The sequence below is a fragment of the Rhinopithecus roxellana genome, chromosome 6 (genome assembly GCF_007565055.1).
Source record: "Rhinopithecus roxellana isolate Shanxi Qingling chromosome 6, ASM756505v1, whole genome shotgun sequence".
NCBI lineage: Eukaryota > Metazoa > Chordata > Mammalia > Primates > Cercopithecidae > Rhinopithecus > Rhinopithecus roxellana.
Window position 1 is genome coordinate 124,615,614 of NC_044554.1, and position 10,119 is coordinate 124,625,732.

General features: G+C 35.4%; 1 pseudogene; it reads left to right on the top strand.

Annotated features, from left to right (window-relative positions):
- The first annotated feature begins 8,364 nt into the window (after window positions 1-8,364).
- Window positions 8,365-9,011, top strand: LOC104682778 (annotated as a pseudogene).
- The last annotated feature ends 1,108 nt before the right edge of the window (window positions 9,012-10,119 follow it).

The following is a 10,119-nucleotide window of genomic DNA, read 5'->3' on the forward strand; positions in this document are numbered from 1 at the left end:
CCATAGCCAAATAAAACAGCGATATTTACACTTAAAAAAAAAAAAAAAGGCCAAGCACAGTTGCTCACATTTATAATCCCAGCACTTTGGAAGGCCAAGGTGGGCGGATCACTTGAGGTCAGGAATTTGAGACTAACCTGGCCAACATGGTGAAACCCTGTCTCTACTAAAACTACAAAAATTAGCTGGCCATGGTGGTGGGCACCTGTAATCCCAGCTACTAGGGAGGCTGAGGCTGGAGAATCTCTTGAACCCATAAGGTGGAGATTTCAGTGAGCCGAGATCACACCATTACACTCTAGCCTGGGTGATGAGAGCAAAACTCCATCTCAAAAAAAAAAAAAAAAGAAAATAAAGAAAAGGACTTCAGCTAATAATAATGTATCAATATTAGTTCATTAATTGTGACAAATGTATCACACATTAGTAGGATGTCAATACAGGAAACTGGGTGGGTGGCATAGGGGAACTCTATACTATCACCTTAATTTTTCTGTAAATCTAAAACTATATTTTAAAAAGTCAGGGTTTTTTAGAAGTACATGTTAAAGCATAAAAAGTTTAGGTGATTTGGGGTCATATGTTTAAACTATTAGCAGTCTAAAGTCAATCGTATTCAATTCTTTGTCTATTATTTTTATTGACTTATAATTATGCATATTTATGTGTTACATGTGATATTTTGATGCTTGCATATAATGTGTAATGATAAAATCAATATATTTAGGATACCCATCATCTCAAACATATTTATCATTTCTTTTTGTTGTGAACATTTCAAATCTTTATTTCTAGCTTAACTTCTTATTTTTCTTTCCTTGTTTTGCAATGGTAACTGCATTCTTTTCATAAAATGAGTTAAAAGTATTTACTTTCACTCCCCAGACTAAAATTTCCACATAAGCTCATATGCTTAATGTGCTATTCTGTAACCTCTTACTGCAATGTTTTTAATATAAATTCTTTTCAGAAACAATATATTATGGAGTTGTGTTTTCAGCTTTACTGAGTGAAGGACATTAGTTCTTCCCTTTACAAGTTCAAATAAATCTTACTTTCAAAATGCAGGTCTCATACATATTACTTTTACTCTGAAAAGGAAAATGTGCCTTGTGAGATAAACAAAATACAGTGCAATATGTGAACACGATTATGGGTCTTGAGGGCTAAAAGCGACCCTGAAGTGAAGAACTCCCAGTACAGAATTGAAAAAATTATTCCAACAATGAGTAAATGATGGCAACCAGGGCAAAAAGAAAGTAAAATAAACACAGCAAAATAAAACACTCAAAGCACATCATATGTTGAAAATATTTATAAATGTTAGAAATAATATTTATAATAAAGTTCTTCACTTTTTTCAGAATTTCTCAACATAGCCTAGGAATATATTTGGAGACCTGCTAGTCATATTTATATTAACGTACAGTCAATTCCTATTTCTCTGCTTTTGGAATATTTAATAAGATCAAAAGCCCTTTCCAGAAATAAAAATTCTACACAACCCTGGAAAGACCCTGGGAAGAAAGTTGTTTCTTTTAGGCAGGAATGCATATTCTGTGATTTAAAGGGGGGAAATTTAACTCAAACTGGAGGGCTTTCACTAGAGCATGATAATGTTAGAACTACAGAAAGCAGACTTTAGGTATTTGGGAAAGAAATTACTTGTGCTAAAAAAAAATTATACCAAATTTGAAATAAGAAAAAGGAATCACTGTATGACCTTTCAGTGTCAGAACACTGTCTAATAGGAGCACCCAAGGATTATCTAATTCTCAAGGGCATGTACCTTTGTTTAATCTACTAGTTACCTTTGTTAAAGACCCAGGTTCTATGAATTAAATGTCAATGGTATAGATTGTTTTGTCCAGTAGAGGTGTAAATGATTTCTCTCAGAAAAGACAACCCAAAAGGTTATAGTTTCATTGTCCTGTAGGACATTAATCAGTTTTGTCTCTTACTCAGTAAACTTCTTTCAGCAAGTCTTCTATTTCTTGACTGACTGAATATCAATCAACTTCTCACTCTCCCTTTCTGTTTCTCTTTCTTAATATCTCTCTGTCTGTCTTTCTATATATAGAAATATCTCTCTATACACATATAAACATATATACATATAAAGATTACATGTATATATACATATACTTGTATATATGTATATATCAGTATATGCACATATACACATAATATATGTATATTACAATATATGTAAGTATAGCTCAAATGTTATCTTAAATATTCTTGAGGAGCTTAACCATTCTACTGGCACCCTTATTAAGTCAAATACACCTTTGATCCATATCTATTCTACATTTGTATAAGAGTCATGTTTTAATAAAATTATTCAAAGTTATTTACTTGCTCTTCCCCAGGTGAGAGTTTCCATGTACACTCTTCAACCCTCTTAAAACAGGTCACCGAAAAAAGATTTCTGCATGAATGTTTTGATTTAGAGCTACATTACTGCCACTAGTTACCTCTTCCCTGCAGCTACATATGTCCTCATTTATTATGATCATGAGGTGGCTCAGGACAGTATTTATGAGCAGTTATCAGTGGTGACAGAACATAGATGGCTTAACCTTTGCAAAGTTAAATAGTTTGAGCTTATGATGAACACACAAGTTGAATGTATCATGAGCTTTCACAGTTTTTAAGCAGCTATCAGTTGGCAAAAATCCTTTTAACATTTTACATTTTAAAAGAAAATCACTTCATTAAGGAAAATTAATTTTTGCTCACTTATCAAATATTACCCTTAAGGGAATGAAACAGATTTCAATCTGTAGATTATAATTGGGGTGGGGGAATAATATGATTAACATTATTTATCAAGTAGTCCATTTTTAACATTGTCCCTTTTGTGATACAATCACTGTAGGATTGAAGGACATTATATAAGTAATTGAAATAAACAAAACAAAGGTAGAATAGCTATTATATTAGACTTCATTAAATAATTATATAGGCAAATTGTTTCAAGCAAGTAATTTGGCTGCTCAGTCAGCCTAGGAATGAAGTTGCACAAAATGGCAGTCATCTTTAAAACTCTCCTGTATGTGGCTCCTGGAATGAAATAAAGAAATGTCAGCAAAATATTCAGTATGGTGTAACCACTATTGATGATGGGAAGGCCCTGACTGCTTAGACCTTTACATAACACAATCAGCATTTTACAAATAAATGAACATGGAAGTGAAAATCCTGTCCCAGTGAAAATCACTTGCTCCTCCTACTTACGTTCATACATCAGAGTTTTTACTAGATTTCTAAAATTTATAAATCATGTTCAAGAGACAGTAAGTGGCACGGTTGGAATTTAATTGCAAGACTTTAAACTCTACATCGAGTGCCTTTTTCAAAAGATGATTGCCTTTACATTCTGCGTATCTTTGAGAGGTGAAGCCAGCTAGACTTCCTGGGTCGAGTGGGGACTTGGAGAACTTTTCTGTCTAGCTAGAGGATTGTAAATGCACCAATCATTGCTCTGTGTCTAGCTAAGGGATTGTAAATGCACCGATCAGCACTCTGTAAAAACACACCAATCAGTGCCCTGTGTCTAGCTAAAGGATTGTAAATGCACCAATCAGCACTCTGTAAAATGGACCAATCAGCACTCTGTAAAATGGACCAATCAGCAGGATGTGGGCGGGGACAAATAAGGAAATAAAAACTGGCCAGCAGCTGGCAACTCACTCAGGTCCCCTTCCATGCTGCGGAAGCTTTGTTCTTTTGCTCTTTTCAATCAATTTTGCTGCTGCTCACTCTTTGGGTCCACACCACCTTTAAGAGCTGTAACACTCATTGTGAAGGTCCATGGCTTCATTCTTGAAGTCAGCAAGACCAAGAACCCACCAGAAGGAACCAACTCCAGACACATCTTGACTTTACATTATTTCATATCAGAGTTTATTAAAACCTTGTTTTGTGTTTCAGGATGGAAAGCAGTATTTTCAAGGTTTCACTTCCATAGGAACAGGATATATGTATATACAGTAAATTCTCCATTATCCATACCAATAAAGAACATTCACATGAAAAATGAAAAAACCATAACTAGTCTGCCACCTGAGATAGAGATAGGTTCCATCAGCAAAGAAGTAAATGTGTGTTTCCACATCCATTTATATTTATGTCTCATGACAAACACCATATAGTCAACTCCTGATTGTTTCCCACATATATTCTGTCCAAAATAGTGATGCCACCCAGATTGAGGTTTTTCCAACACACTCATATTTAGAAAACTTGGAAACTTAACTTTCTTTTACTGAACTGCTTATCTTTATTACTGAGGCAAATTATACTTCTGACCAAAAGGCTAATACATGAAGTAAGCCTTTGGGTTTTTCAATCAATTTAAAAGACATTAAAATAGCACCATTTGTGCAGTCTTCAGATATAAATATGAGAAATATGAATATTTTAAATAAGTCAGGTAGAAAGGACAACCATACTGGATTAGGGTCTAAGAACCCCAGCTTCCAGTGGAGTTCATGCTACAAGTTTTACATGACGAAATTAGCAAATCACCTGGCACTGTTTTTCTCAAATGAAAATCAGTGGACTGAGCTGACATCTAGAGAATATCTCAGTTCTCTTCCATTCTATAATTCATTGGCTCCTCTAAATCTTCTCAAACATGAAAATAAATTCCAAATAAAATTCTTTTGTTTATGAAAACATAAACATCTAAAATTTAAGTAAGTATTTCTTCTAGGGTTAAGAAAATAATTGTAGTTGCACCTGGTTTTTATACTTACTCAAAAGAGCTAATATAGCCAAGAAAAACTTCCATGTAACTGTACCAACCGAGACAAGATTGTAAATATCTCTTAATCTTGGACAATCTGCAGTGTCTGTGATATGCTGACTAAAAATGTAACTATATCAGTGCTATGGATTATATAATATCTTTTAAAAATAAACATTTCATAGATTGTCACATATTTATCTGAGAACACATAAATAAAAACTAACATGAATCATCAGGACATTCTCTTTTGAGTATGGCTGATAAAATAAATAGTAAAATCTACATAGCTCAAATGCCCACCTTTAAAAACTGAAAACTTTGTTCTTCAGTGTGAATTCTATCAGCTTTTGTTTTTCCAACATTTCAATTTTCTTTTCCCGACCAAAAAAAAATTGTCCCCACTTAAGTATTATCTTCAGGATCATTAATGTCCAAGTAAATGTGGTCTGACCAAATAATTTGGCACCATAGCTAAGACCAAAAAAAAAAAAAAAAAAAAAAAAACCAGTAAATAACTTCCAGAAGAATTAAAACGCAGCTCTTTCTATTGGTGTGGGCATTTCAGTTCTGCTCTGAGACCCCCTCCGATTTAGCTAGAGATAGTTTCCATGGGAACTGAAGACTGTGCTCTACTGAGTCTTGAAATACACAAATATGAATTTTTGCTTCTTACAAGTGGGCAGCAATTTATCTCCCTAATACTTAATGGAAGACATTTGAATCTATTCTGGTTTGAGACAAAAACTGGAAGAAAGTCAGTTATGTCAATTATACAAAGCCTGAAATTGGATATTAGTAAAATTGAGGTGAGTACAGCATAGTAATATATGTCCCAGCTGTTTTAGGTTTTCCAGGGTATTTTTTTCCAAAGGGAGGAATATATTACTGTATTAAATACTTATGCTACCTTGAAAAAAATTTCAAATTAACTTTCTTAATCCAAGCAGATTTCCCATTGTCATTGCTGCTTTTAAATAATCTCTTATGGAATATAGAGTGCAGAGTTGTAACAATACAAAATATCAAAATTGATGTTTAATTTTTATGGGGTTTTTTTTGGTAGAGAAAAATTTGGGATAGATTAATGGGAATGTGCAAGTCAGTACATGAAGAAATAAAATGATTGCAAGCTATTGAGTTGAAAAACAGGTACAGCCTTTCAAAAGTCTAAAAACCCAAACCCATGACCTTATAAAAAGAAAATTGGTATTACTCAAGAACAAATCCTGACTTTACTTGAAAATATCTCTGCATAAATGTGTATAGCAAAGATAATAAAAGCAGCTAAATCTACCCCAAGCTGAAAAAAAAAATCAAAAAAAGACAGTCAACTCCCTGGAGAGGAATCTGTGTTTCTCTTGGTTGTGGCAATGGTTACCAAAGTAGTGGTTATATTTGAGAGGCCCTTGGCTACAAATCCACGATCTTGAAGACCTTCGGTAGAATCTGAAGAAAACAGACCATTATAATAGACTAATTTGTGCTTTCCAGTGTTCAAACACCTAGACCTTAACAAACCAAACTTCTCTTATTAAAAAGGCAAAGCAGCGATCAAGGTAATTATTGAAAATTTGGGGTTAAAACTCTTTTTATTTTAACTTTCCAGAGCAAAAAGTTAGAACATGTCCAGCCAGTATTTTTTTAGATCCCATATATTTTAGAATCCTATAACAGGCATTGTAATGGGCAGGATAGAAACTAGCCCACATAATGTCTTTGTACAATTTAGAGGACACACTGGTGTTGAGGTTCACAGCAAATAAAGCACAACTGGAATTTAAGCTCCCTCTCACCTCTTCATTCAGACACACTTCTGCAGTATATAAACTGCACAACTGTACAGGTGGCTCTGGCACAGGATCTTGAATATGCAGTGATGAATAGAACAGGCTAATCAACACCAGCAGAAACCAATAATTAGGATCTGATTATTAAAGGACTATGAGTATTTAAGCAATAAATACTAATTGGATCAACATTCCTTGACAACCTACTACGTTCCAGGCACATTATGTGAGAAATACAGAGATAGGATCTGAGAACTACAAAAGAACTCTTGGCACATAATGACTCCATACAAACCCCTGCACTAAGAGACCTGATCAACCCTAACATGGCTTCTGGCTGCCTAAGACTACATCCCTGGAAAGACTCAACCCCTCCTTGAGTTCCTGTCTGAAAAAGCTCAAGCCTGTCGAAAGAATTTATTGTTTGTTCTAGCCAACACTTGACAATAGGCCCCTGACTCCCCTTTCTTAGAGAATTTACTAAAAAGAGCTTATAATCGTAAATCCTTCCTCTGTAACTTTGAGATATGTATGTACGTATCTCCTATGTCCCAGGGTATCTTTCTCAAGGACCTAAAAGCCATTTCTTTAAAATATAATCATCAGGAAAGATAGAACCTCTGTATCTCAGTCTCTGTGGGAAGATAGAATTCCAACTTCAATAATTGCCAACTAGCAGACACAGCTGGCCTAATCACATTTACACTGACCAAGCTTCTTACTCACTTCTGGTAATTTTTTACTTCCCTGACACTACTTGAGCCCTGCTCACTTTTCCTTCCTACTCCCTTATTCTCCTTTTAAAACGCCCCATCCAGCACCTCTGCACAAACTGGAATGGAGCTTAGGTTGTTCCCTTATTGTCAGTAGTTACTGAATAAAACTGTTTTTAGCAGTTGAACTAATGTCCAGTTTGTTTATCTTTGAGAGATCTAAAGAAAATATTCTAGTATGGAAAACAACCATGTTCAGAAATGACTATAAAATGCAAAATGAAAGCTGTGATAGCACATTGATTAATTAAATTGAAAGGACAAAATAAGGCCTGCACATTACTACAATAACAATGTAATATCTTAGAAGAAGGGGGAGATCCATTGTGCAGAGGTGAAAGGAAATAGAGAAGTGGGACTTTAATTAGAAATACAGAAGTGGAACTTTGTTTAACTTCAAATGAGAAAAATAGAATTGGATGTATATTGTCATATGTTCATATTACTACGAAAGACCTAAGCGTGGTCATAAACATGCCAATAAATTCTAACAGTCACAAGGGGAGAGATCTTATCTGATTTTTATTCATATCTGCATTATCAATGTGTAAAATACAATTGTTTCAATAAAAATTTATTGAATTAACTAATGAGATATCACTTATAAAAGGAAAGAAAGATATGTGATCTAAAAGTTTATGCAAACTTAATTGGTTGCTTTCCCATATTTTGTTGAAAGTTTATACACCAAGAAAATTTCAATCCTAACATGAATCTACAGAGACTTTCCACATGTACATTTGAGGCTCCAAGTTTCATAAAGAATGATACAAGGAGAACAAAATAAAGGAGAGCATATAACTTAAATTTGTTTTACCCTTAAATAATATCTATTATAAACAAAATTAATTTTATAAAGATTTGAAAAACATTACAGAATGAAATGAGACTACAGAGACAAGAGTGAGAAGATGCTATGTATAAAACTTAGACAACAGACTTTCCACATACACAAAATTAGTGTTGCAGTGTTTTTTAAAGTAACAGAAAATTGTAAAGATAAAATTACAGGGCAAGTGCGCGTGTGCTGCCTCCGTCAGTCCAAGTCGGGAACATGGCCGTATGGTTGCTGTGGGCGGGCAGGCGCCAGGTGCAGTGCCTACTGGCCTCAAGTGCCGCGTGGGAGAGCAAGGGATGGCCGCTTCCATTCAGCACTGCCACCCAGATAACTGCTGGCGTGGACTGCTGTTCTGAGGACCCTCCTGGTGAGCTGGGCCCTCTCTTGCCAAAGGAGCCTTAAGGGTAAAGCTGTTAAACTGGAGAAGGAAGTCCAGGATTTAACCATGAGATAGCAGAGAGCTGTAGCTGATTGTGAAAACATAAGGAGGCAAACTGAGAGATGTGTGGAAGATGCCAAGATAGGTGGCTGACATTTTGGAGAAGACTACACAGTAGATTGCTGAAGAATCAGAATCTGGGAACCAGAAGCTCACTCTGGAGAAGTTCTTCCGAGGGCTGTCACTTTTAGAAGCAAAGCTGAAAAATGTGTTTGTCAAGCATGACCTGGAGAAGCTGTCCCCCATTAGTGACAAATACGACCCCCAAGAGCATGAATTCATCTGTCATGTAACAGCTGCTGTTGGGGTGCAGCCTGGCACCATGACATTAGTAAGACAAGATGGCTACAAACTTTATGGCTGCACCATTAGACTTGCCCATGTGGAAGTGGCAGTGGAGTCTCAGAGAAGACTGTGAAGAGGCCATCGGGAACTGGATGTTCTCCCAGAGTCCAGTCACCTATGCTTCTTTTATTTATTAAACTAGGTTTGTATTGTATTGTACATGAGGTACTTCATGTGATTTGTTTTGGATTTAGTCCTATTGGCTTTATTTCTAAGATATTCTATTGATTTAATGTGACCTGTTTGATCTCATCAGAAGTCTTACCATTGGGCATTTGAACAGTGTGACAAGTGTCCCAATAGCCTGTATCAAAACATGCTTAGGAAAATTAGTACTCTGATGAATTTGAATCCAAAAGCCTTTTAACTATATGTTTGCAACTACATGTTCCTTCCTAGTGGTTCCTATAATAGGGACTGTATAGGATCTTGTATTTTGTGGAAAAAGGAGATGGTACGGATTGGTTCAACATTTGGGTACTTACAGGATAAAGCTTCATGGTTGTAGATAGAGACACAAAGAACCCTTCCATAAATCAATGAATCCAGGAGCTGTTTTTTTTTTTTTAAAGATTAATAGATAGACCACTAGCTAGACTAATAAAGAAAAAAAGAGAGAATAATCAAATAGACACAATGAAAAATGATAAAAGAGATATCACCACTGATCCCACAGAAATACAAAATACCATGAGAGAATACTATAAACACCTCTACTCAAATAAAATAGAAATATAGAAGAAATGGATAAATTCCTGGACACCTTCCCAAGAATAAACCAGGAAGAAGTCAAATCCCTAAATAGACCAATAACAAATTCTGAAATGAAGGAAGTACTTAATAGCCTACCAACCAAGAAAAGCCCAGGACCAGACAGATTCACAGCTGAATTCTACCAGAAGTACAAAGAGGAACTGGTACCATTCCTTCTGAAACTATTCCAAACAATAGAAAAAGAGGGACTCCTACCTAACTCATTTTATGAGGCCAGCATCATCCTGATACCAAAACCCAGCAGAGACATAACAAAAAGGAAAATTTCAGGGCAGTATCCCTGATGAACTTCGATGTGAAAATCCTCAATAAAGTACTGGCAAAATGAATCCAGCAGCACATCAGAAGGCTTATCCACCATGAAAAAGTTGGCTTCATCCCTGGGATGCAAGGCTGGTTCAACATAT